Raw genomic sequence first — 5,426 nt, 5'->3', positions numbered from 1 at the left:
CCAGGAAGCTCAAGGAAGGCTTTGTCCAGCTCAGGACACAGGGTACTTCCACCACGGCAGGAGGAGCAGGAGGAGCAGGAAGAGCAGGAGGAGCAGGAGGAGCAGGAAGAGCAGGAGGAGCAGGAAGAGCAGGAGGAGCAGGAAGGAGGAGCACCCACAGTCAGGAAACAAAGAGGGGTGACTGCTTCTGCTCACCTTGCTGTCCCCTTTCTACTTAGTCAGGTGACCAGCACATGGAATGGTGCCAGGTGCATTCTCCCCATCCCCTGACCTTCTAGGTAAGTCTAAATCCCATCAAACCTACGGTCTAGAATCACTGTCCTGCTAGCATAAACTGCTCAGTTAAGGACACATTTGGGGTTTTGGCTCCTTGAGCTCTACCTTATAACTCGCAGAGCCCAGTATCTTGTTTTATTCAGGGTCCAGGCAAACAGCTACCATAGGGATGCTTAACAGAGGCAATTTATCCCAGGGCCTCTGATGGTTGTTCATTCACCAGCACTGCCCAAGAAGCTGCTCTTTCTGCCCTCCGCTGGGACTCCATAGCAACAGGCCTCATTTTCTCGTGATGAGAAAAGGTGTCCAATATTGTCTAGGGATTAGGTCAACCCTGTGGGCATGTCCTGGCTCAACCCAGGTCTGGTCATCTAGAACACTCTGGCTTATTATTTTTTTATCTTATTTTTTTTAATAGCTGTTGAATTTGTTCAAGGAGTACAAAATATTGCTAATATCAGCTTATGCAAAAGGTCATCAGAGAGCTAAACTTCGTGGGTTAAATAAAGTCCCATATTGCTCTTGACTCAAGTCTGCCTCTCAACTGGAGTCTTTCCCTTTGCTGGGGCCTCCTACACTCCCTCTCTGGTTCTCCTTTCCAAGGGACATTGCCCAGGTTCCATTGTACCCTACAGGGCTTCTAGCCTGACCCCTCTCATTTTTGCTGTATTCTTCTCTGTAACTTTAGGCTTCCCTTCCAGTCTCCAGACCCCAGCTTTTCCACAACCCCAGAAGCTTCGGTCTGTCTGTCTTTTACTTCCCATCAGGGAATCCTAAAGGCTGAATAGGCCCTTCAGACCAAGCCCTGAAGGGGACTTGCCTAGGGTTGTAGGGGGTGGGGTCCGGAGGACCTGGCAGGGCCATACAGAAGCCCATTGAGAGGCAGTCCCTTTAATACACAACCTAGTCCAGCCTCCATGGCTCCGGGCAGAGAGAGGTGTCCCTTGAGGCAGTGGCCAACATCCCAGCCACCATGAATGACCTCAGTGTCTCTGACTGGTGGGAGACCTTCCCCCTGTAGCCTCCAAATCCTCTGGGCCTATCAACGTCGCCGTTGGTGTAAATATATTTGTCTGGAAAATAATTTGTCAGCACATCTCCATCAGTGGTGCTGGTTTCATTAATTGGAAGAATTAGTTCTTTGTGGTCAATGGAAGACTATGGAGCCAAAACACACGTCACACTTTTCCCCAGTGACCCAGAGACCCTTGGACGAACTCCTGGGTGCCATGAAAATGGATCGCTTTGCAGAAAGAATACCATTGGGTGTTTATTTAACATCCCCCCCCCCAAGACCTTCAAATTGCTCTCACATCTGGATGCTTTTTCTTCCTTCACTTTTTTTTTCTCTTTTCTGTGCAGACCCAGGGCAGGGAGGAAACGTCATCAGTCTGAAAATATCCAGCAGAGTGTAAATTAAATGTGCGGAGAGGCCACAGGAAGGGGAACCCCTCTTCCTGGGGTAGAAAAAGGGTAGGGAAGCTGTGTGCTCACTTTCATTCCGTGTGGGTAGAACTGCTTGTGCACCCTATGTATTCCTTCTGCATCCCAGTTTATGCATCGGTAAATGGGGGATTCCACACGGGAAGAGGGCTGCTGGAAGGTGAGAGGCGTGATATCTGTAAAGTATATGGTACATAGTTGATATTTGACAAATGGATTACCACTAACAACGTTGCTGGGATCAAGACCAGAACAGATCCCAACTGTTCCCATACCTCAGAGACCTACCATTGCTTGCCCCAGTCAGGAAGCCAGATGGGCAAAAATATGTCCAATGGGGTGAGACAGATGGGCAAAAACGATGACCAAGGGGATTGGCTAGAATGACAGCCCGATGGAGTGACAGGCAGATGGAACATCTCACGGGGGAGATGGATTTATAACAATGCAAAGGGAGATTTAGAGCCAGTTGTCCTGGGGGAGGCACAGATGGTTGTGGGTCTAATGGAGAGAAATGGCAGCCAAGGTGAATGAGAGATGGATGCAGGTTTGTACCAGGCTGGGAGAAGAGATGGCCAGCCTGCTGCTGAAACTTAGCTTTCCTGTTGGTCTCTAATCCTTAGGCATGAGCATCCCAAATTCACAAGAACCCCAGGAACTCTGGGGTGGGGGGAAGAGGAGCCTGAGAAGACACAGAACCAGGGTCTGCCTGGACTCCGTTCCTCCCCCCTTCTGATGGCCCCTCACTGGGTGGCCCCGGAGATAAAGGTTCACCCGTGAAGAGGAGGAGAAAAAAAAGGAGGAGAAGGAATAAAGAGAAAACTGCTATTTGAAAGGAAAGGGAAATAAAAACTGGCTAAAAAGTTTTATTTATTTAAAATAAAGATTCAGTTATGCTTGACTGTAAACATGTAGGCCCATCCCTCCCTCCCTGGCTCTTCTGTGGCAGAGGGCTGGGACCACACAGCAAGCTGCGGGCAGGAGGCAGAGAGGCCAGCATAGGCATAGGCCTGGAGAGGAGTAGAACCAGAGTGTTCCCTGTATGGGAAGGGGACAGGGGCCTGGACCATTGTGGCCTACTGAGCACAGCTGGGAGGAGCTAGTGCTAGGCCTCAGGCCCCTGGTCCTCATCCCTTCAGTACAAACCCAGCTAGAGACCTTGGGGCATCCAACTACTTAGGACAGAGCAGTAGGCAAAGGCACGGGCGCCCACGCTGTTCGTGGCCTATCTCTCAACTGCCTCTGCCTAGCACTTTGTTAGTGATTAGCATAGCCAGGTCCTAGTGGAGGCGGACAAGTCACCTGTCTATTTGAGGCAAACATCCTAACTTAATATTTTTTCTTCTTCCTTCTGGTTCCAGCTAAATGTCTTCATCTATTTATGTGGCTAAACTAAGCGAGGAGCCTGTGAGATGCCTTGTGAGCTATCTGGAGCAGGAGACAGTATGGATGGAGAAGGATCTGTACTAGCGACCCTCAGTGGGCCTTGCCTTTGGAGTGAAGAGGTTGTTAGTACTGCGGCTGCATTGGTGGCCCTTCTAGCTGGGGAAGGTCGGTATGCGGGGTCAGGAGAGGACAGGCAGGAAATGGATTTTGATAAGAGGCTTCACCTCTTGCAAGCCGCCCTTGTCTTCGGAGCCAGCTGCAGGGTAGGGGCATGGCAGCTGAGTTAAGGCTCCGGGAAGCCGCAGCAGAACTCCTTGGACTGCCGCAGGAAGGAAGGGGCTATAAGTGCAGGTGATCCCTGTCAGGTTCTTTTGGAATTTGGAATTTCAGTGTGACTTCGAAAGTTATTCCCTTAATCAAACAGGAAGCAAAGAAACAAACAAAGACCAGACCAAACCAAAAGACAAAAAATACCCCTTGGATTTTGCTTATTCAAATGGCTGAGCGGATGCCGCAGGTTAGAACTCTAGCCTGGACCCAGAGAATTTCGTGCTCTGGATGGATACCAGTTGGAGCCATTTCATTAATTGATGACTAGTAAAAATGGAAAAGACCAGATGGAAACTCTGAGAAGATACTCAAGCCCAAAAGATCGATGACTGTTGATAAAGCGACATCGCGGGAACACGTGCCAGGCAGCCATTCACAAAGCCTGGTGCTCTTTGGGCTTCTCCATAGCTCAAGACCCAGGGATGGCAACATCTGTGGTTGATGACTTGGACAGCTCACAAAGGAGCTGGAAGGGATCCTAAAGAATCCCCCTGCGGGGGAGGCCGTGCCTCTCACCATTGTACCAGTGCGCCCCTTCGGAAAGATTAGCGGCTTCTATCCATCCTGGGGCGCTGCCTGTAATGCCTTGTGTAATGCTAATTTGTGGCTGGCAGGAGATTGATCGGGAAGGGGAGGAACAATGGCATGACCAGGCTGAGCTCTCTCTTATTCCCGGAGCGCTCTCTTTCTCTCTTGTGTACACACACACACACACACACACCATGTGCACTTCAGCAAGAATACAGCAGCAAGCTTCAGAAAAGATGACTGTAGAGGAATGAATTTGAAAGGGGCAAACCTGGGACAGAGGTGGGAGTCCATAAAGCACAAACTTGGGGAGTTTTAATTATTTTTTAAGTGATCAGCTATCTTCCCCTGCCCCCAACAATATTCCTTTCATTGGATGTGTGTCACTAGGTGCAGCCCAAAATTAAGGGCAAAAGAGGAAAGAATCAGATAGCCATTTCAGCTGCCGTGACATCCGAAAAGACCCCAGCAGAAGTGCAGGGGAAGTGTGTAAGAAAGCATTAACGTCCTTTGGTCAAGTGACTTGTCTAGGATGTGGACTAGGTTTCCCTAGAGCCTCCTGGCTCTCCTCTGTTGCATTTATAGCCTGTCTTGTAAGGTTGCTCATTCTGGAAAGCCGGCAGCCTAAGTGTCAGCACGAACTCATTGTCCCCACAGCCTCTTTGCCGCCACGTGTGGTCTTGTTTTGTGGTCAGAGGACGACTGTGCCCACCCGCTCTCAAGTGGATCAGATTCTTCCTTGCGTTTGTTTTCCCTCCCGCAGCTTGTGGACAGGTACCTCTGTCTGACCATCTGGTAGCCATTCACCTCTATGGTGGTTCGAGAAAGGAATTAATTTCACTTGTTTCTTTAGCAATATCTGCCTCCTTTGACAGCGAGTTACCTTTATCGCCTCTTAAAACCCTTACTGTGCTCTTCCTTCTGGCACCCCGGGGACTCATTAGATTCCCTAAGTGTACAACTGCGGCTCCTCTCCGGCTTCTGTGCCTTTCTTCTAAATATCCTGCGTAGACTTTGAGCTCCCGCATCCCGCTCCTGCCCCTGTGCAGAATGAAGGGTTCAGCCTGGCTAGACCAAGAAGAAAGTAATCTGAAAGCGATTGACTGAGAGTCAGAATTTCCTCCTTATGCCCCTCTCCTGAGATGTCTTGAGGTCTTTGGCCTTATTCCGGTGGATGGTTTGAGGAGGGTAGGCAGTGGAAGACAGATGAAATTCCTGGGCAAAGTTTGGTGCCTGCGAGCACCCCTCTCCCCATCTGGCCTTATGTGTCTGACTCCTCCAAGCAGAGAAATTATGGGCTGGTGTTCGAGCAGATGGATGAGGGCATCAGAGGCCTCCATTAGAGTCTCAGCAGTCCACCATGCGTGGGTGTGTTCTGTTGGGAGGAGACAGGGTCTTAAAGAGCAGAGTGTATTCGAACACTTTGAGGACTACCATGGTGTGCCTTTCCTGAAGACGGTGGT

Source organism: Microtus pennsylvanicus, chromosome 21 (assembly GCF_037038515.1).
Source record: "Microtus pennsylvanicus isolate mMicPen1 chromosome 21, mMicPen1.hap1, whole genome shotgun sequence".
NCBI classification, from domain to species: Eukaryota; Metazoa; Chordata; class Mammalia; order Rodentia; family Cricetidae; genus Microtus; species Microtus pennsylvanicus.
This window is presented reverse-complemented; position numbering follows the sequence as displayed.